This window comes from Leptopilina heterotoma, unplaced genomic scaffold (assembly GCF_015476425.1).
Source record: "Leptopilina heterotoma isolate Lh14 unplaced genomic scaffold, ASM1547642v1 Lhet_220, whole genome shotgun sequence".
Classification (NCBI taxonomy): Eukaryota; Metazoa; Arthropoda; class Insecta; order Hymenoptera; family Figitidae; genus Leptopilina; species Leptopilina heterotoma.
Genome location: NW_025110938.1, coordinates 624161 through 647933, shown reverse-complemented (window position 1 = coordinate 647933; position 23773 = coordinate 624161). Strand labels below are relative to the sequence as shown.

At 22.7% G+C, this 23773-nt stretch overlaps 1 protein-coding gene across 16 annotated transcripts in view; it reads right to left on the bottom strand.

Annotated features, from left to right (window-relative positions):
- LOC122502075 (potassium channel subfamily T member 2) overlaps positions 1-23773 on the bottom strand; it is a 234450-nt gene that overhangs the window by 150699 nt on the left and 59978 nt on the right. For 3 of the 16 annotated variants that reach the window (XM_043611939.1, XM_043611953.1, XM_043611954.1), the window contains exon 2: positions 7798-8660. The exons of 12 other annotated variants lie outside the window; for them this stretch is intronic. The gene's annotated coding sequence lies outside the window, so the exon portion shown is untranslated. The remainder of the gene's footprint in view (positions 1-7797; positions 8661-23773) is intronic. One more of the 16 variants, XM_043611940.1, reaches the window with a different exon arrangement.

Sequence of the window (23773 nt, the reverse complement as noted above, 5' to 3'; positions counted from 1 at the left end):
GAAAAATTTTAACAAACAAAATTTACATTTTATATAGTATTTTCAGTAGTATTTGTCAATGAAGGTCGCAGACAGATATTTCGAAAATTAAAAAATACTATTTTTGTAAAATCCTTTTAGTAGTAGAAATCCAATTCAGTCAGACAGAGTATTTATAAGTAGGTTAAGCATACTTTTAAGTAGTAAAAGGAAATTCTAGTCAGGCAGAATATTTAATAGTTTGTAATTCATCACCGGTGGTAGTAAAAGTCACTTTTGGCTAAGCAGTGAATTTAACATGCGTATAATTTCAGCTTAAGTAGTAAGAGTCAATTTTGGTCAGACAAATTGTTTGAAACTAGCGTAAAGTCTATTTTCAGGAGTACACATCAATTTTAGTGCGACAAATTTAAAAAAAAATTGTATAATAAAACTCTGGTCATTTAGAGTATTTTTCTATATAATTTTATTTCAAGTAGTAATTATCGATTATAGTCAGACAGCGCGAAATATTTTTTTTAAACCAATGTCAGTAGAAAAAGTCTGCTTCATAGTCGAATAAATTGTTTCAAATTGTTAAAAAAAAATTTTCAAATAATTAGAAAAAGGTGTAAAATACTACTTTTAGTAGTCAGACAACGTTGAAATTAGGTCAAAATAATTTCTATTCCATTGGATGAAGTAGCAAAACTTATTTTAGTCAGACAAAGTTAAAATAATTTATATTTCATTAGATTCAGTAGTAAAAGGCATTTTAGTCAGGCAAAATTAAAATAATTTTAATTTCATTAGATTCAGTAGTAAAAGTCATTTTAGTCAGACATCGAATTTAATTCCCGAATAATTTAAAACTAAGTAGTAAGGATAATTTATAGTCAGACAAATCGTTTAAAACTAGTTCTATATTTTCGATATCAATTCTGGTTAATTGTTTAAAAAAAATAAAAATTTCTTTTCAGCGAGGTGAATACAGGGAAAATTAAAATCCATTTTTATGGAAATTTGTTTTTTTCCCGAAATTTTATAGTTGTTATGAAATAATTTTCGGATGATATTAATTCACTGAGTCGCCAGGGAAAATTGTTCCTATTACTTCTGACTATGAGAGCGAGGAGTGTGAAAGACCAAAAATAGTCTTGGCAGGAGACAAGGGAAGGGTGGAGAAGGCAAACGAGGATTCTAACACTTGAATAAGGAGGAGTTGTTTATCCCTAAGGCACTGTAATAACGAGGAAGATACATCGCAACCTCTTATGTAGAACAGCTTTTCACATTACGTGATTTAATCTACTTTATATTATTTCTTTCTCCTATTTTTCTGCATTCGCGATTTCTTTTTTTCCTATCCAATTAAGAATTTTTTTTCAAATACCCAAAATTTTTATTGTTTTTAAACTTATTTAATAACTTTTTGTTGCAAATTTCGTACACGTTTTAAAATGAAATTGTTTTAAAAATTTTTTAACAATATTTTGAAATACTTATTGTTTTAAAAATTATTTAATATTATATAGAAAAAAATCAATATTTATTATTATTTATATATAAAATATATAAATATATATTTTCAGTAGTATATGTCAATTTAAGTCAGACATTAATTTCATAAATTCAAAAATGTCTGTTTTTGAGTAGTGTAAGTCAATTATAGTCAGACAAAGCTTGAAACCTTTCTATATAAATATCTATTCAGTAGTATATGTCAATTTAAGTCAGACATTATTTTCATTAATTCTAAAACGTCTGCTTTGCAGTAGTGTATAAGTCAATTATGATTAAGGAAATCGTTAAGAGAAATTTTACACCAATTTCAGTAGTAATAGTCAATTTTTGTCAGACTGAGTAAAAATTTGATTTATATTACTTTCAGTAGTACAAGACACATTCAGTTCAATCAGCATATAATTTTAACTTAAGTTTAACTTTTAAGAATCTCTTTTTAAAAAGAGAAATTTATTGCTGAAAACCAAAAAAGAAAAAAAATTCCAATCTATTTCCCAATTGAATTGCCAATATAGAGAATGTTAATACTCCACTTTACAGTTCATTTTATTTGCCATAAAATTCTATTCAAATTGCATGGTCTAGAAGTGCGTTAAAAATTGGTAAATGTCTTTGCTTGCGCGGCTATTTTGTCTACAATTTTTGCGTCCTGTTTTCATTCAATTTAAATCATCAGTCAGAATTTAAAATTTTTTCAAAAATTTTGTTTGGTTATATTTTTTTGTTAAAGAAGTAAAAAAAATGGAATTTAGTATTTTTAGGTTAGCATCATTATATTTTAATTATATTGTAGTTACATTATGCTATAAAGTGATAAAGTATTTTTTTTTCTTAAAAATTTGAAATTAAAAATTAAAATTAAAAATTAAAAATTTGAAATGAAAATTTTGAAATTTCAATCTTAAAATTAGAAAAATTGTCAAATTTCCAGGAGTATAAATTTACAATTTTCCTTTTTTAGGTAATTTCAACAGACTTATGAAATATTAATGTCGAGATTGAAATTTGAGAAATAGGAGGAATATTGTCATTATCGTAGCAATGAACGAGGAAACCTATTTCCTTAACGTAAAGCAAAGCTCCTTTCAGATTCACCATTCTATGGAACAAAATGATAGCATACAATCTTCAAAGCCTATTATAAGAAACGTATATTTGTAAAATGTTCAAAATTATTTTTAATTTAATATTATATATTTACTACTTTTATTATTTAAAAAAAAACTTACTACAATTTTAAAATAAAAATTCTAGAAGATTTTTTTTAAATCTATACTTTTCTTCTTTTTAAGTTGACATGAAATTTTTTAAATTGTCTAGAAAGCAATTTTATCATAAATACAGGTAATTTATCAAGTTTCCAAAGTTTATTAATTTTAATTTTTTCAACTAAAAGTTAAATTCAAAAAATTTGTTCTATCATTTTTTTTTTGTGATTGAAAGGAAAGTGAGGAAGAAAAATACAAAGTCTAAGTAAACTTTTCACTTTGAATTTTCATCTTTTTCTCAACGTGAATATAAGTAAAAAAGAAAATATGTAAAGTGATTTGACTTTGATTCGAAGAAATGAAAAATGTAAATGTTAGAAAGAAGTGTGCCATGAGAGAAGTGTCGATTTGAGAGCGTGAGTTATATTCACTTTTCTTGAGGAAAAAAATGAAAAATACTTTTTGAACACATTTTTCCTGTTACTTTTTTATATTATTCTAAAGATAGTTATTTTCGTGAAAATAATGACCCACTTTCTTAATTTATCTATCTGCAATTTGAATTTTCAGTGAACTTTATCCTTTCGATTGACAATAATCATTAATATGTATTTAGTTAAAGAATTTAATTCAATTTAAATCTGATACATGAAAACGGGTTAAAAATAAATATAGTTGAAGTATTTTTACACCGAGAAGGTAGAAACTGTTAAATTTAATCTAAAATAAGAGAGAATTTAATATTAGTTACAAGATATTTTCGAAATATTTGCTTCGTTTTTAAAATAATGAAAAAAAATTTCTTCTTTCTTATTCACATGGTTATGAAAATATAAATAAACTAACAACAATTCTAACTAACTTTTTGGTATAAAATTAGCAATTAAAAAATTAAATTAAATTAATTAAATTAAATTAATTAATTTAAAAATTTTTAATTCAAATTTTCGTTGAAAACACTAAAAAAATTTAATTTTGGAAAAATTACAAATAATTGCAGAAATTCAATTATTTTTTTTCTTCTTCTTCTTTTTTTTTCTTCTCATAAAATTCAATTATCTTTCAAATTAAAAAAAAATCCTCGTCAAAATCTCAATTATCTTTATAAATAACAAAATTCTTCCTCAAAGTTCAATTATTTTTAAATTAATTTCAAATTCCCAAAAATAGTAAGCAAACATTTAATTATTTTTTCATAAATTATTTTCATTTCTCAGGAATTCAATTATTTTAATTTTTTTTATAAATTCCTTCGCAATGACTCAATTATTTTTATAAATAATAAAAATAATTCAATTATTCAAAAATAATTAAAAATTGTAGAAAATAATAATTGATTTAAAATAATGAAAATAATTTTGAAAAAGTTACTGTAATAAAATTCTTATAATATAAACCAATGATTTTATCACTCGGTCATCTTTAATTATTATAAAACATGAAGATATCGATCACTCCGAGTCTTCGACTCGTAGCAATCGCTATCTTCATGTTTTATAAAAATATTCTTACAAGTTATTGAATTTAAAAAGATTTAAATTTAAATGTTTTCAAAAATTTTAATTCCTACGGAAAAATAATATTTAAATATTTATTAAAAAAAAAAGTTATTGATGTTTTCGAATAATTTTTACAATTAAAGAAATTCGTAAATAAATGTAACAGAACACTGTTTTGAGTAAAATTTTTTTCTTTATTTTCCAAAAATTTAAAAAGTTTCAATTTCATTTTTAATTAAAATTTGTAATTGGAAAATAGAATAGAATATGTATTGTTTCTTTTCTAAAAGAAAAGAATTAGTTTCTGAACAATATTGTTAATAAGAAATAAAAATTATGCATAAAATATTTCCTATTTCTTAATTATAATTTTTTATAAAAATTAACAATTTTCCATTTTTTATAAATGAAAAGAAGAAAAATTTGCATAATTTATATATTTTCTAATTTCAAATATTGTTTTATTATAAATCATAAAAAAGTACCTGCATTTTTTCGATCTGTCAAACAATATTTTTTAAAGAAGAGAAAAACAAAAAAAAAACAAAAGCATACACAAAAACTAACTTCAAAGTGTGGACAGAAAGAATGAAATACAAAGATTATTATAGTTAATTTAATATTTTACGAATAGATGCCTAATGGTGATGATGCAAATCCTAATTGGAAATGTCGAGAGTCGACTTAATTGAATGTTTGGGGACACTATTGTTCAGACTTGAATTCACGGTCCAGAACATCGTCTAACAAATTCAGTTTTCCAACTGATTTATAATAGATTCAAGGAATTGAAATAAAAGTGTTAAATCAATTTTATTATTTTTTTATACAACGTATAAAATTTATATTTATTATTTACTCGTATTTTTATATTTTTATATTTATTCATTAAACATTTATAGTCTAATTTATAATTTATACATATTTACAATTTATTTGTACATTTAGGCATAATTTATATTTTCTACATTTAAAATAAAACAAAATTTCATAATTCGTCTGTTAAGGGGTATAACTAATTCTCGAATTTGACTGTTCAGCAATACTTTTTTTTATAAGATTAGAAGAAAAGTTACTAGGACATAATGAGAATTTGGGTCTAGTGGTAAATCTCCAGAGATCATTACTCTTTGTGAGTAAAGAAGGGTCGAGTGGTAGTTGTCACGAGTGTCGAGTATTTCAAGTGTCTTGCCATCGAGACTATCGAACAGCCACCATCAAAAGTTAAAGTTGAAGCTTATTCCCTAAATCTCAAGATCTATTCCCATTATCTTGACTTAATTAAACTTGGATTTGCACATCTCAATCTAATTAATACTTTTGTTTATTACCCCTTTACTCTCTAGATAAAAACTTAAATTTATTTTCATTTCAATTATTACTTTTTGTGTGAAAATTTACCAACTGATTGAATAATAAAATTTATTCTTAAAAAAAAATAAGAGAAAATTTAATAGTAAAGTATGTGATGCAGGAAATTTCAATAAGAGATTTAGTGGAGCTGATTTCAACAATAGTTTCCAATTATTTTGTATGAAAGCGTCAGAAAAGTGTAGAAAAAAATTTACTTTCAGTAGAAAAGATCGTATTAAGTCAGAGAAAGCAGGTAATGTTACATAGCAATAATAATAATAGTAGTAAAACTCTGTTTTAGTCAGACGAGGTTTTTTTGATTTGCACAATTATTCGTTTAGTCGATTGTCGCAATTATTATCCAAATCAGTGAAATTGGCAGAAAATTTTAATTATTAAAAAACATTTTATCATATTCATTATTATTTAAAGTATAGACATTCTATAGTTGTTTCATTACCAAAGTCAGTTTTAAAATCAGACAAAAGGTAGAAATTATTTATATTTCATTAGGTTAAGTAGTTAAAGTCATTTTAGTCAGGCATAGAATTTAATTCGCGAATAATTCTAAATCAAGTATTAAATGTCAATTATAGTCAGACATCGAATTTAAATTGAGAATAATTTTAAAGTAAGTAGTACGAGTTAATTATAGTCAGACAGATCTCTCTAATCTAGTGAAATACTATTTTTATTAGTGTATATAAATTATAGTCAAAGAAATTGTTCTAAATTGTTTGAAATTGGGAAGAAAATTTGGCTAATATTATTTTCGGTAGTAAAAGTCAGTTTTAGTCATACAAATTTGAAAAATTAAGTGGAAACAATTTGTTTTTCATCAAATTTAGTAATAAAAGTTATTTTAGTCAGACATCGAAATTAAATTGAGAATAATTTAAAAGTAAGTAGTACGAGTCAATTATAATCAGACAGATCTTTAAAATTTAGTAAAATGACTATTTTTAGTTGTGATTATAAATTGTGGTCGAAGAAATTGTTTTAAATTGTTTTAAATTGGTAGAAAAATGATATAATATTGTTTTCAGTAGTAAAAGTCAATTTTAGTCAGACAAATTAAAAAATAAGTAGCACGAGTCAATTATAGTCAGACAGATCTTTCTAATTTAGCGAAATAACTATTTTTAATTGTGTATATAAATTATAGTCTAAGAAAATTTTTCAAACTGTTTGAAGTTGCAAGAAAAAATTCTATAATATTACTATCAGTAGTAAAAGTCATTGTTGGTCAGACATTAAATTTAATTTGTGAATAATTTTATACTTAGCAGTAACATGTTAAATAGATAAACGAATTTACAGTTCGACAGTAATTTAAATTTTTAATTTTACTATATCAGTAGTAAAAGAGACTTTTAGTCAGACATTTAATTTAATTCTCCTTTATTTTCAGCTTAAGTAGTAAAAGTCAATTATGGTTTACAATAATTGTAGTGCTGTACACAAAAAAGATCAACAATGAATTTTTTTGTTTGCAAAGTAATTTTCAGTAGTTGAAGTTATATTAAGTCGGACATATTTCCTATCTCTCATTAAAAACTTTTATTTATTACGAATTTATCATCAGTAGTGAAATAAATTTCTAGTTTGTAATTTAAGTTTTACTAATGATTTTAGTAAAAAAAATTCTGAATTTTCCTTCGATAATTGAACATTTATAATTTTTTTAATTTTATAATTCTATAATTTTATAATTTTATAATCTTTTAATTTTTTAATTTTTTAATTTTTTAATTATTTAATTATTAATTTTTTAATTATTTAATTTTTAATTTTATAATTTTATAATTTTATAATTTTACAATGTAGCTATTTTTCAATCCTAAACAATGTATCCAAGTACAATTCTCTTTACGTACAATTTTTGCATTATGGTATAATTTTCATTAAGTGTAAATTTTTAGAACTTTAAAATACAATTAGCGAATTTTATTCGTAAATTTATTCTCTATACAGAAAAAGGGAATTATAATGAAAACATAGAAATTCACAATACAATATTCATGCATACTTGTGAATTAAGTGAGCGTGTAAAAACGTAATTTCGTAAAAGGTGTGTTTCGTTATTCCACACATTTGGAATTAGATTTGAGACACACCTTTTTTAGGCATGCTTTATGAGAGAATGAAGAAGAAGGGAGAAAAAGAGAAAGAGAGTAAAAGAGAGAGTGTCTCATGCAATATTTTACATGAAAATCTAATTAAAAAAGTCACAAAAAGAATCTATTATAACTTACACTTAAAACATTTCGTGCAACATGAATGACACTTTTTTTTTCTCTGAAGATGTTCACAAATACCTGGTCGAAATTTAGTTGAGATTAGTCTTTATATCGAATTTATTGAATTTTCGATATTTCTGGACCCTTGGTTTTTTTTTTAAATTTTCTTTTTATAGTGTCACACTCACGTTTTTTTTTTAAATTTTATATACACGAATCAATTTTACGTACGAAATATTGGCAGCTCAGACGGATATTGACGTGTGGTCACGGATGGATATTATTTTAGATAAAAATTTCTTTTTCTTCATCATTTCAAAATTAATCGAGTTTTTAGAAAATATTTCTTTTCTTATAAAATATGTCATTTTTTTCTATTGATATAATTGACTAGACTTAATTGATTTAATTCTATACAGAGTGAATGAATTTCCAAAGTGTATATAGGTAAATTTGTAGCAAATTAGTATAGTTTTTTCTTTTTTTTTATAAATATCTTTTATTTCCTGGATATTATAAAATCTTTTTAGATTTCTTCCTTTAATTCCTTCTCATTATTGATGAAAATATCTTCTGTATTTTCTTTAAAATTCGTCTTTATTTGTGTTGTATTTTTCTTTTTGATTTGATTTAAAAATTATTTTCATTGGTCATTTGTCAATTTATACACTTATTTTGGTACACGGGGTGTAAAATTTATAGGATATTTATTGTTTTGTCAGTTATTGATTATTGTTGTTTTGTCATTTATATATATCACTTTAAGTTGTTGGTTATATTATTTATTATAATTTATTTCTTATTCCCTCATTTTTCTTTGGCGCTGGAATTTATATTGTCTTCGTTATAGATATTTTCAAGAGCATCGAAACAATGTCCTGCAAAAAAAAAATCGAAGCAAATAGATGGAAGAGGATTTATGGATAAAGTATGAAAATTCATAAAAATAAAAAAAGTAATAAAAATTTCAAGTGCTTTTTTTAATATAAAATAAACTGTGATCGAATTTTCGATTTTGTTTTTTATTCCCATTTATTTTAAATTGCAGAGTGATTATTTTTCCAAATGTTTATAAATTGATTCTTTCTTTTGAAAAAATTCGTTTCTTTCGAAAAAATTCATTTCTTTTGAAAAAATTCATTTCTTTTGAAAAAATGCCATAGTTTTTCTTTTCTTTTTATCTTTGTTTGATGGAAATAATTCATAGGAGTTAAATAGTGGAAATCTATTATTTGTCAATTGGACGTGTGGTGTCAAAGATCAATAATTAATCTTTAACCTTTCTAGGCTACGATTATGGGTGGTTAAAGTGTCAGATCGAGTAAATGTGAAACATCAAATTCAGGACAAAGAGCGATTACTCCTCGTCCCTTTGAGGCTACATGAGAACTCGAATAATGCATCGTATTTGCCTACATGTGCTGCTGTGAGCACTAATTGTGACAGGATACACTTCATTGTATGTACAAGTCTCTTCTAAATATATTGACAGTGATGCATATAGAGTCTTCCGTTAAAATTCATCTTCGTTAAATCCTCCTTTCACTCCCAATATAAGAATCTTCCAAATTCCAATCAATATTATTTCACAAATTTCACTATTTTTAAGCCCCAGTAATTAATTTTCTAGAACATTTTATTTGATTCAATAGTAAAATTTATTTTTGTACATTATCGAACTTAATTTGCGAGTAATGTAAAATTAAGTAGTAATTGTCAGTTATAGTCAGACATATATTTTAAATATAGCGAAATAACTATTTTTAGTTGTGTATATAAATTGTAAAAGAAAAAATTGTATTAAATTGTTTGAAATTGGTAAAGAAATGGTACAATATTATTTTAAGTAGTAAAAGGCAATTATAGTCAGACATATATTTTAAATATATCAAAATAATTATTTTTAGTAGTATACATTAATATTATAATCATACAAAATGTTTTCAAATTGTTAAAAAATTAAATATTATTTTTAGTAGTAGAAGTCAGTTTTAGTCAGACAAAGTTAAAAGAATTTGTATTTCAGGAAATTTAGTAATAATACTCATTTTTATCAGGCATAGAATTTAATTTGTGGATATAGTAAAATTAAGTAGTAATGGTCAATTATAGTCAGACAGATCTTTCAAATTTAGCGAAATAACTATTTTTAGTTATGTGTATAAATTGTGATAAAAAAATTGTTTTAAATTGTTAGAAATTAGTAAAAAAAAATTGTTTAATATAATTTTAAGTAATAAAAGCCAGTTTTGGTTAGACAATGTTAAAAATTTAAGTTAAAATAATTTGCATTTCATAAATTCAGTAATAAAACTTATTTAAGTCAGACATCAAATTAAAATTGAGAATAATTAAAAATTAAGTAGTACGAGTCAATTATAGTCAGACAGATCTTAAAAATTTAGTGAAATAACTATTTTTAGTTGTGTATATAAATTAGAAACGAAAAATTTTTTTAAATTGTTTGAAATTGGTACAATATTATTTTAAGTAGTAAAAGGCAATTATAGTCAGACAAATTGAAAAAACTAATTTAAAATAATAAGCATTTTATGAAATTCAGTAATAAAACATATTTTAGTAAAACTTCGAATTTAAATTGAGAATAATTTAAAAGTAAGTAGTATGAGTCAATTATAGTCAAACTGATCTTTAAAATATAGTGAAAAAACTATTTTTTTGTGTAAATAAGTTATAAATGAAGAAATTGCTTGAAATTGATAGAAATTAATAGAAAAAATTGTATAATATAATTTTAAGTAGTAAAAGTCAGTTTTTGTCAGACAAATTTAAAAATTGATGTATTTAAAATTTTTTAAATCATTGTTTCATTTTATAATTAATGTTTAATTACATTTATAATTCTAATAACACAAATAATAATAATAATAATAATAATAATAATAATAATAATAATAATAATAATAATAATAATAAAAACAATAATTTAATTCTAAATCAATTAATCAATTTTATCGAAATTAACAAAAAAATTTCGATAAAAGTATAAATTTTTTTTCAATTCAGAGTTGAATTTTTTTTCTCATTAGGCGTGCCGCAAATGAATGCGTGCTTCGTTACTAAATAAAAGAATTAAAATTCATGTCGATGTCGATTAACTTCTACAAGTTGTTTTTTAAAACCAGATTTAATAGTTTGATAAGATTGAAAATAACAGTCAACTAGAAATTAACTCATTTTCAGAGTTTTATCATTTAAATTTTTCAAATGACTTATTTACAACTCAAAAAAGATTAAATCGCAAATTATTGTTGTTTCTTTTTTGAAAAATTTCATTTTCATATCGTACTTACATTTTGCCAAAAAAAAAAAAAAAGAAAAACGTTTTTTTTTTGTAAGAAACTCGCTGAGAGGAAAAAATTGATACAAGATATTTCCATAGTGTATACTTTTAGAACGATAATCTTTTATAGTGATTTCCATAGCTTTATGTTAATTTGATGTCACGTAAAATGGAGATTCCCACGAGGATATAATTTATGCGACTTTTCTCTTCTCAAAAATAGTGAGACGCTCTAAGATGAGAGCTTTTTTTTATTTTTAACGCATATAGATCTCTATTGTTTTTGATTTAGAACATATTTCATACAAATTTTCACACATTTTTTTTTTCCTCCAAATAGTCAATAATTCATATTGTATATTGTGAATAAATATGTCCATCTCTCAAAATTTCAATATCATTAAAATTCATAGAAAACAAATTTGTAAACGAGGGAAAAACGTTATTTTTCCCAGAGAGATAAAAAATTTGTTTTACAATAAAATTCTGAGGTACATAAAAATAAAATATAGAAATAGAAAAGATTTTCTATAAAACAAATATTTATTATTCATTTATTTATAAATTTCTATTATATTAACATTGAATATTGAGGGACAATAATGGTAAATGGTAATTTGATAAATTTAGAGAATATTTCGTGCGATTGAAATTACGAAATCATAATGAATTCTAAAATAAATCAAGAAGTTCGATATTTGATATTTGAATTGTTGAAATAATAAGATTTCATCAGCATGAAACGAGAATATTTGATTTAACTCAATCTTTCGCCTCACGATTTTCTATTTGCGGAGTGTATAATCTCTAAGCTATTGACAGTGGAAAATATGAAAGAAATGAAGACAGAGTATAGAAATTGATTTTTAGTTATAAATACGAAAAAAAAGTAAAGATCTATAAAGTAAATAAAATTTCAATGAAACAAATTAAAAATACGAAAAATAAATATTAACAATTAAATTTAAAATAGATTTTATTTATTTTATTTATTTTATTATGAGATTTTCTTTTAATATTGAAAGTGTTTAGAGAAATAAATTTTTTTTAAAAATATTTCACGAAATTATACTTTTGAAATCATCATTGATAAGAGTGATTAAAACTAGAAGCAATTAAAAGAAACACAAGAAAGTTAGAAAAGTTTTCCTCTTCATAATTTTAAAACCTTGTGTTTCTTATCAAAGGAAAACGAAATTTCTGTCTTCTCGCAGTGGAGAAAGTTGAAACTTTAGCAAAAAGTTTTAATTATCACTATACAGGCTTTTAATTAACCGCAATATTATAATTGTTTAGAAAAACGGATTTTTTATGTTCCATTCGTTGTTTTATCAAGATTATTAGATTTCAAACAATTCTTTTTTCCTTTTGCTTTTATAAATTTGTTGTATAATTGTATTTTTATTATTTCATTTTTTTACTACAATTGTATTTTAATGCTTTAGCTAGACAAAGTTAAAAATTTCAGTTAAAACAAATTTTATTTTATTAGATACAGTAGTAAAAACTCATTTTAGTCAGACATTGAATTAATTTCGCGAATAATTTAAGAGTAAGTAGTGAGGGTCAGTTATAGCCAGACAGATTTTTCATAATTCTATCGAAATAACTATTTTCAGTAGTACATATCAATTACAGTCGAACAAATTTCAAATGGTTAAAAAATTAAATATTATTTTCAGTAGTACAAGTCAGTTTTATGTCAGACAAATTTAAAAAATGAAATTGGAACAATTTGTATTTATTTAAATTCAGTAATAAAACTTATTTCAGTCAGACATCGAGCTTAAATTAAGAATAATTTCAAAGCAAGTAGTACGAGTCAATTATAGTCAGACAAATCTTTCTAATCTATTGAAATAACTATTTTTACTTGTGTACATAAATTATAGTCGGAGAAATTGCTTTAAATTGTGTAAAATTAGTAAAAATATGGCATAATATTATTTAACTAGTAAATGTCAGTTTTAGTCAGACAAAGTTAAAAATTAAGTTACAATAATTTGTATTTTATTACATTCAGTAGTAAAAGTCATTTTAGTCAAAGATCAAATTTAAATTAAGATTAATTTAAAAGTAAGTAGTACGTGTCAATTATAATCAGACAGATCTTTAAAATTTAGTAAAATGACTATTTTTAGTTGTGATTATAAATTGTGGTCCAAGAAATTGTTTCAAATTGTTTTAAATTGGTAGAAAAATTGTAAAATATTATTTTCAGTAGTAAAAGTCAGTTTTAATCAAACAAATTTCAAAAATTAAGTTAAAACAATTTGTATTTTAATAGATTCAATATAATAAAACTCATTTTTGTACGCTATCGAATTTAATTCACGAATAATTGAAAAATTAAGTAGTACGAGTCAATTATAGTCAGACAGATATTTCTAATCTAGTGAAATAACTATTTTTAGTTGTGTATAAAAATTATAAACGAAGAAATTGTTTTAAATTGTTTAAAATTTGTAAATAAAATATTATTTTCAGTAGCACAAGTCAGTTTTAGCCAGACAAAGTTAAAAATTTAATTTGGAACAATTTGTATTTTATTAGATTCAGTAGTAAAAGTCATTTTAGTCAGACATCGAATTAAAATTAAGAAAAATTTAAAAGTAAGTAGTACGAGTCAATTATAGTCAGACAGATCTTTAAAATCTAGTGAAATAACTATTTTCAGTTGTGTAAATAAATTATAGTCGAAGAAACTGTTTTAATTTGTTCGAAATTGGTAGAAAAAATTTTACAATAGTATTTTAAGTAGTGAATGTCAGTTTTAGCCAGACAAAGTTAAAAATTTAATTTGGAACAATTTGTATTTTAAACATTCAGTAGTAAAATTCATTTTTAGTCAGACATTCAATTTAATTTGGGAATAATTTTACAGTTAGTAATGAAGATCAGTTATATCAGAGAGATCTTTTAAATCCAGCGAAATAATTATTTTCAATGGTAGTAGTAAGGGTCAGTTATAGTCAGACTGATTTTTTAAATCTAACGAAATAACTATTTTCAGTAGTATATATCGATTATAGTCGAACATCTTTGAATTATTGGAAAAAATCGTATATTATCTTAAGTAGTAAAAATCAGTTTTGGTCAGACAAAGTTAAAAATTTAAGTTTGAATATTTTTTATTTTATTAGATTCAGTAGTAAAGGTTGTTTTAGTCAGGCTATTAAAGTTTTTTAATTTCTCTATTTTTTAAACATTCCCCCGTATTTTATATATATACACTTTTCATTAATTGGCTCAAGATATTCTGCAAAACTTTCAAAACTTTGCAACGCAAGAAAAGTGAGGTAAATGAAGAAAAATGTGAAGTTGTATAATTCGGTTTTCTTCAAAATTGATTGAAAACTTTATATTAAAGTTGTCTAAAACTGGAAATTTTTTAAAAAATTTATTTCTCTTGGTATTTGTTTTGTTAATAAAAAGTGAGGGAAAAAAAGTTGGAAAAAAATACCAAATACTACTTTTCTCGTTTTCTTTAGAGAAATCTGTGTAATTTCATGAGTTTTTCATAATTCCAATGACAATAAAATATAAAGAAATTTAAAATATATATAAATTAAAAATATAAAGAAGTTTTCTGTATAATAGTGAAATTATTATTTCCAAAAAGGAATAGAGAGATACTTGACAATGTTATGGGGATTTTGCTATCGCCACAATCTTTATCGGTTATAAATCTGAAATTTCGAAAGGTCTTGAAGCTTGATCCCCGCGATATGTCACCCTGTCTTACAGGATCTACTATATAGTTGCTTTCAGACAGATTTCACGTTACAATCTTATTGCCTGGATATATATTCTATGCAGAAAACGAGGAAGACATCGACAAACATCGGATATTGATTTTGCTCTTGACATTTACATTATTTAGAATAATTACGTGAGTTTTCTTCAAAAGTATGGTTTTTCATTTATTTTCAAAATTTAATTAATTATTAACTGGAAAAATTAAAAATATTATAAACTATTAAAAATTAAAAAAAAATCTTTACTCTATTAAAAATTACTATTAATTAAAATATTTTACAATATTATAAAATATAAACTATTATAAAAAATTATAAAATATAAAAAATTATAAAAAATTATAAAAAATTATAAAATATAAAAAATTATAAAAAATTATAAAAAATGATAAAAAATGATAAAAAATTATAAAAAATTATAAAATATTATAAAATATTATAAAATATTATAAAATATTATCAAATATTATCAAATGCTATAAATCTTACATTTAAACAGGATACTTTTCAATCATTTTGTTTTTGGATGTAAACGGTTTCAGACTTTGTTTTTTCTTTGTAATAATTATTTTTTTTTTTTTATTTGTTTTTTAAAGTTCTTAAAAGAGGAAATAAAAATTGATTTTTACTGAGTAAATTTCACCGACAAACGCTATGCCCTTTGACATTTTTTAAAAAGTATTTCAGATTGACGAAAATCGTAAAAGGGTGAGAAGGAAAAATACACGAATGACTAAACAGCCATGTCAAATTTGCATATTCCCCAAAAACATCACCTTTCTAATCTAATCCTTTAATCTGTCTCTGACACAATCTAGAGCCTATACTGAATACTAAAAGCCCCTATCAATGTTTAAATTCTAAAGGTACGCCCCTGTTTGCGCAAGTCACCTAATCATGATCTAATCATACTTCTAAATTAAAAAAAACCTCACAAATTAAAAAGAAGTATACAAACATTTTTCTATAAATATTATTTTTTAAAAATTTATTTTATTTTATTTTATTTGTTTATTTTTATTTTTTATTCTTTCTTGTTTTTTGTTTTTTTTATCAAAATTTATAATTTTTGAAAATAAGTTCTGCCCCCCCATGGATTTATATGGCATTCGTTTAAAATTCAAACGAATAAGTTACTTAAGTTACGGGACAGGAAAATAGGGAGACAAATGAGATAAAATGGAGAGCGAGAGAAAAAAGCGCTTTTTCACGCTTTAAGTTACACAAGACATGAAATTTGAAGGGTAACGCAGTAAATTTAATGCAAAAGAACTTTTGTCGAAACTCTGCCCTCGTGAATATTAATGAACTCTCTCTCAAAAAAAAAAAATTTTTTTCAGTTCTGGTCACCAAAGTAGGTAGAGAATCTTTCTCTTCCTTAAAAGTTGAAAATATTACAATATTTATTATTTAGTTGCTTTTTCAAAAAAAAACAGGAAAATTGACAGATTTATTACACTACAAGAATGGTAAATCTTTCTTTCACCTCTAAACTTTTCGCAAAAAAGTTTCGAACACATTGATTTATTTAATGTTCTTTCATAAAAAAAAAACATTTTCAATTTTTCTAAATTAATTTTTTTTTTCTTTATATTTTATTTATTGGAAGTATAAAAAACTTATGAAATTACAAAGTTTTTCTGCAGATATCAAATTGAGACAAAAAACGATGTTGCTTCGCAACACTTTTGATTCGTTTTTTGTCTCAATTTGATATCCGCAGAAAAACTGTGTTATGAAAAAAGGTTTGTATTTAAAGAAGATTGGTCTTGTTAAAAAAAAAAACAAAAAATAGCACAGAATTTAATTGTTCGGAAAAATTTTCTCTCATTTCTGATATGGAAGCAAAAGGAACAATAAATTTCGAAAACTGAATACAAATGCCTACATAAGCAAATTGGCAATTAACGAAAATCGAAATAATCATTGTGAGGTATTTGTGTCTATAGCTCAATGTCCTGCCGAATGGGGTATAAACTTGGAAAGAGGCATCGATTTGCAAAATGTGAACTACATTAATGCGCAATCGACTGTGAGTGATATTAAAAATTTACAAGCTCCCGAAATAACTAAGCAATTCTCATTAGAGCAAATATTAGAAAGGAAAAAAATTCAGGTACCGAAAATTTCTTTAAATTTTATTATTTGATATTTGTTATTAATTATTAATTATTAATTATCAACTATTAATTTTTAATTTTTATTTTTTAATTTTTAATTTTTAATTTTTAATTTTTAATTTTTAATTTTTAATTTTTAATTTTTAATTTTTAATTTTTAATTTTTAATTTTTAATCTTTAATTTTTAATTAAAACATGATATTCAATTATTATTTGTTTTATTTTCAAAAATTTTAAAATATATATATATATATATATTATATATATATATATTTTATTTTTTTATTTTATTTATTTTTTTTTTTTTTAATATAATTTTTCTTATAAAAAAAATTTTCGACTGAATTCACTTAGTATTATAAGTAGTAAAATTAATTGCAAAAATTAAATTATTTTTTATGAATAATAAAATTTTTCTCAAGAATTTAATTATTCTCAATACAATTTTAATAAACTTTAAAAATCAAATATTTCATTATAATATTAACAAACACGATTATTTTAAGAAATTGAATAAAATTCTTTGTTTAATTCAATTAATTTTCAAAATTTGCCATTAAAATTATTCAAAAAATTACATTATTTTAAAAAAAAACTTTAAAAAAATTTTTTAAAAGAAAAATTCAATTATAGTTAAAACCTTTGATAGTTTATATTCTTCGAAAGAATTTAAGAATTTCCATATTTTAATAAAATTCATTGAATGAATTAAATTATTTTAGAAAATTGTATTAAGGAGAATTTAATTATTTTCTACAAAATTTTAATAACATTCAATTATTAAGTGTTTAATTTCAATTAATTAAGAAACACGATTATTTTAAAAACTTGAATTAAATGGTTCATGAAATTCAATTAATTTCAAAATTTCCAATTAAATTTATTAAAGAAACTTCATTATTTGAAAATGATTCAAAGAAATACTTCACAAGAATAAATTCAATTATTTTCGTAAATAATAAAATTCTAGGTATTCAATTATTTTCAAATTTTTTTTTTATAAAGTTCTTAGCAAGAATTTACTGATTTACAAAACATGAATTTTAAAAATTGAAAATATTTAAAAAGAAAAATTATAAAATATTTTTGGAAACATTCTTCGGAAGAATTCAATTATTTTTATAAATAATAAAATTTTTTGCAATAAAAATTCAATGAAATTTAAAAAAAGAAAATTACAATTACATGTTAATATTAATAATAAAAAAATTAATATCTATAAAAAATTAGTCTAGCTTGTTGTGAAATATTGTAAAAATTTGGTATATTGAATCTTTTTATTGGGGATATTTGGAGATTTTTTTTGTAAAAGCTATAGTGGAGAATATTTGTTGACATGAAAGGAGGAACATGTTTGAGGCATTATTTACATATATATCTTTATGATGATTTATGCTATTGAGGCCGCATTGCTAATGCATCAATGTTCATGACACGCAAGTGCTTCATGACTTCATAGATATTGTTCACGAAACAGTGCAAATAAAATTAGAACTTCCGATATATAGATATGCATTAGAGGAGAAATTTGTACATGACAAACGACAGAAATATTCAACCAAAATTCCAAATTATTGTTCATATTACAATCCATTTAATTAAATACAATTATTGCCTTTAGATTTTACATAATTGCAAATTTTTTATGTAATTTAGTTTATTGATGTTATTAATTTTATTAATTTTATTAATTTTATTAATTTTATTAATTTACAATTTTTCCAAGCAAAATCAAATTGAGACAAAAAAACGTATCAAAATTGTTGCATTTTGCAACAATTTTGATTCGTTTTTTTGTCTCAATTTGATTTACTTATACTAGAAAATTTTTAGTCAATTAATTATTTTTAAAGTTGTTAATAAATGCATGCCACAGTTTTTTTTAAAGTATCAAATTGACACTAAAGTGAATCAAATTGATGCCAAAAATTTGAATCAATTTTTTATTCGATCCACATTTTTGGTATCAATTCGTTGCAATTTAATATTATTAAATATTAAGTTAACAGTTTGAATATTATTTTTCATAAAATTGCTCTTAGTATAGTAAGCTAGAAAAAATAATAAAATATTGTTACAAATAATAATAATTAATTAATAATATTAGTTAATAATAAATTTCTAATAGAAACATAAAAAAATGTTTATAGTGACTAAATAATTCACTAATACGGAACAAATTCCAAAAATAAGAAGCAATAAAAATAACTTTCAATTAGGTCTAGAAACTAATTTTTACACACTAGTTCAACTATAAAAATTTGTCGCCCCTAATTAAATCGATAAATTTATATTAAGGAAAAAAGGGGAAAACTTTATTTTTGGGGGTCCAGTATAAGAGAGTAAAAAAAGGGGAATCCTATACTTTAAGAGGTGCGAGCTTCTTCATATACAAAGAGAGAAGAGAAGAGAGACTATATTTGTTCACAAAAGGGTCGACTATTTCTTTTCATTAGAGAAGAGCCTCACAAATGACATCGAAGAGAAATTAGCTCGATGAAAACTCGGGGGAGGGGTGCCCTGTGAAGTTTCTCCGTCCTGCTACTAATTACATCAGGAATTGTCAGGTTCGCGCTGATTAAACCGAACGAGTCAATTCAATTTGTTATTTCCGCGCTACTACTCTGGATGTCGTGAGAGAGAGAGAGAGAGAGACAGATGTATCCTGTAATCGAGGAAGCGTAACAATTTCACGCTTGTTTCAAAACAAACACAAGCCCTTTACTTACATGTCATCATTCTTTTTTATTAAATTTTCGAAATAAGAAAAACTAACTTTTCAAAGACGATCAACATTTCTTTACATTTCACTTCTTATTCAATTTGATTTTCTAGGTATATTTCAATTTTTTAAGTTTAATAATAATTCATTTCTGTTATGTGTATTTTAAAATTATGTTTTCAGTAGAACAAGTAAATTAGTAGTCAGACGTTTATTTATATTATTTTTTAAATTATTTCAATATTATGTTTTCAGTAGTACAAGTAAATTATTAGTCAGACGTATATTTTTATTTTTGTTTTTATTATTAATATTATTTTAATACTGTTGCCTCAGTAGTTCAAGTAAGTTATTAGTCAGACGTATATTCTAATTTTTATTTTTATTATTATTTTTATTATTATAGTCTCAGTAGTAACAGTAGTACAAGTAGATTATTGGTCAGTCGAATATTATTATTATTTTTATTATTTTTTTAAATTATTTTAATTTTATGTTTTCAGTAGTACAAGTAAATTATTAGTCAGACGTATATTTTTATTTTTGTTTTGGGTCCTTTGTTTTTATTATTAATATTATTTTAATACTATCGCCTCAGTAGTTAAAGTAAGTTATTAGTCAGACGTAAATTCTAATTTTTATTTTTATTATTATAGTCTCAGTAGTAACAGTAGTACAAGTAGATTATTAGTCAGACGTATATTATTATTATTATTTTTATTATTTTGATATTATCGTCTCAGTAGTACAAGTAAATTATTAGTCGGACGTTTTATTTTTATTTTTGACTTTATTATTATTATTATTAAATATTATTATTTATTTTAATACTATCGTCTCAGTAGTACAAGTAGATTATTAGTCAGACGTATATTATTATTTTAATTATTTTAATATTATTGACTCAGTAGTACAAGTAAATTATTAGTCAGACTTATATTCTCTCTAAATCTGAATTATTAGAAGGTTACCAATGAAATGACAAAAAGTCGTCTACCAAATGATTTAGCAATAATTTTACTAACAATTAGTTAAATACAATCCTTCCTCTATGAGGAAGCAATTTTACTAATTATTATTTAAATGTTACTAATTGTTTAGTAGAATTCTACTAACAATTAGTAGAACTGTTTTATTAAAACTGTTGATATAAACAATTTCATTAATAGATTACTAGCAAATTAGTGAAATTCTACTAAAATATTAGTAAAATTTCAATAACAAATTAGTAATATTCTACTAATTAAATGGGTGAAAAGTCTTTCATAAAAACTACTAATAATTAGTAAAGTTTTACTATTTGTTCGTAAAATTCTACTAATTCAGATTTAGAGAGTATTATTCATATTATTTTTTTGACTTTAATTATTTTATTTGTTGTTGTTATTATAATTTTTATTATTTTAATATTTCGTTTGCAGTAGTAAAAGTAGATTTTTAGTTAGACGTTTATTGTTATTATTTTTATTATTATAGTAACAGTAGTACTAGTAAATTATTAGTCAGACGTATATTTATTATATCATTTTAATTTTTGTAATTTTTTTTCAGTAGTACAAGTAAATTTTAAGTCAGACGTATATTATTATTTTTATTATTATTATTATAAATATTTTTATTGAGTTTCTTATTGTTATTGTTATCAATAATAATAATAATAAAAAGCAAATTACAAAAATTTGTTTAAATCATATCGAATAAATATTCTTTTGTTCAGTGACTTTTATATATAATCCAGGGGATTTCTGATAATTTATCAATGTCAGTGAATTCCTTACTCCACCTGTTGAATTCTTCGTTGGATAACGCAAGACGTCTTAATAGTTTCAATGTTTTAACTATATAGAATTTTTTTTTTTTTAAAAAGATAACACCAAAACAAAAATGAACAGTTTTAAAGAAAATATAATTAGAAAAAATAAAAACTTTTTCAATTTATTTTTGCATAAAGTTTTTATTGACTCTTTGATCATTAAGTTTTCTATATAACTAATTTAAATGATAAACTTTATAAAAGCAAATTTTACAAGATTGAAAATTTAACTTTCATCAATTTCTTTTCTCTCTCTCTCTCTCTTTCTATTTAATTTTTTAAATCGGATTTTATTTTACAATCGATTAATTAAAAGCATTCTTGGTATATTATCAATTTATCAATATTTATAAAGTACAAAGGAGGGTAGTTTTAATATTTTATTTCCATAGCTAATTGATATTATTCAATATAATGGTCTTTAGATTGACTTTGTCATTTTATTTGAAAATAAATCCATGTCTATTTTTCATTTTTTTTTAAATACGTTTGGATTATTTGTTTGTCTGAGTGCATTTTCCCTGACTGCGCGTATTCGAATATTTCAATGGAACTTTTGTGTATACCTCATTTTTTTATCATGCAAATTAAATCATTGAAAATTAAAATTTATTGTGAAATATCTTTTTGGCATGATAATAAACATAAAACACGAAAAGGGAAGAATGAACTTTTTTGTTCATTTTGCGCAAAAAGAGAATTTGTAGCGAAAAAATGAAATTTGTTTGAAAAAAAAATGTTAATATACTATTTTTTTTTTTTTTGATTGAAAAGGTGAATTTTTAAGCTAATATTGTCGAGAGGGAAGGGTATTCAATTCAAACTATATTTTGTAAATAAAACATTAATTTATATGAAAATGGATTAAATCTATATCTATACCCTTGAATAATCACAGGGGAATCACAATTTTAATTCAATCAAACGGAAGATTTTATCCCTGAAGTATAAAAACTTGCAAATGTTATGCAGAATTCATCACATACTCCATTCGTAATTGTCTACTTATCTTGCAAAACACGTGTACCCCAGTTGACCTATTTTTCTTAAAAAAGAAAACTGTAAAAAATTCCCGGAAGACAATTCCCTTTAATACAATACATACATGATATATATACAGCATAAAACCATAAATTAAAAATTGATGCAAAAGTTAATTTATCCCAAAGATTAAACAAGAATTTAAAAATCCTTTTATATTCTAATTTTGCCTTCTTCTTCTCATTTACTTCTGAATTTTGTAAAATTAATTTTGTGAAATCTTATTATTTATTAATTATTATTATTTATTTACTTTGTTATTATCGATATTATATTGTTTTAGTTTCAATAGAGATCAAATAAACATTTCCTATAATTGTACAGTGGAAAAAGTTTATTTGATTCCAATAGCCAATTAATTGACTATTATCAATTAAATCAATTAAATAAAAATCGAGATAAAAATTGTTTGATTCAAGTAAATATTTATTTAATAATCGACAAGTATATTTATTAGAATCAAATAAATTTTTCTTTCTGTATAAAAATCCTAGTGTTTGAAATAAAAAAATGTCCTTGTCTCGAAATATAATTTTTTTTCTGTTTTATATTAGCTAAAGTGAAAATAATAATTACTAGAATGGACATAAGAAAATGCTGTAAAAAAAGGGAATGAAATAATAATCAGGGTTAAAAAAAAATTCTGATGGGAAAGGTCGATTCAATTTGCGATATGGAATTAATATCTTTTGTGCGAGAGTTAAAAGAAAGAGGGATTATCGAAAATATGACGGCAGATTGTTAGATATTTCCAATCTCGTCCTCCAGCAATAATTTGTAAATTAAACAGTAGTTTTTAGAAATAGAAAAAAAAGGAATATATTTTCAATTCACTCTATCAATATATAACTTGAAATATATGTATATATCTCTTACTGTTGATTATTTTTTTTTAGATTGGGTCATCCATGAAAAAAAATTAATATTTCTATATTTAAATGTATTTCAATTTCTGTATATAAAAAATATTTAAATATTTAAAAGTCTTTTAATATTTTATTATATTCGTATTTTTGAACCGTTATTTAATATTTAATTTGATACTAGCAACAATTCGTGCGCTAAAGCGCGCGACTTACTTCTTACTGACTTTTTTTGAATAAAAATAGCAATTTTAAAAATAATAGAATTTAAAAAATTTCTAATTTAAATTTTTGTCAAAAACGGTAAAAAAAAATTCAATTTTGGAGAAATTACAAATAATTGTAGAAATTCAATTATTTAAAAAATAA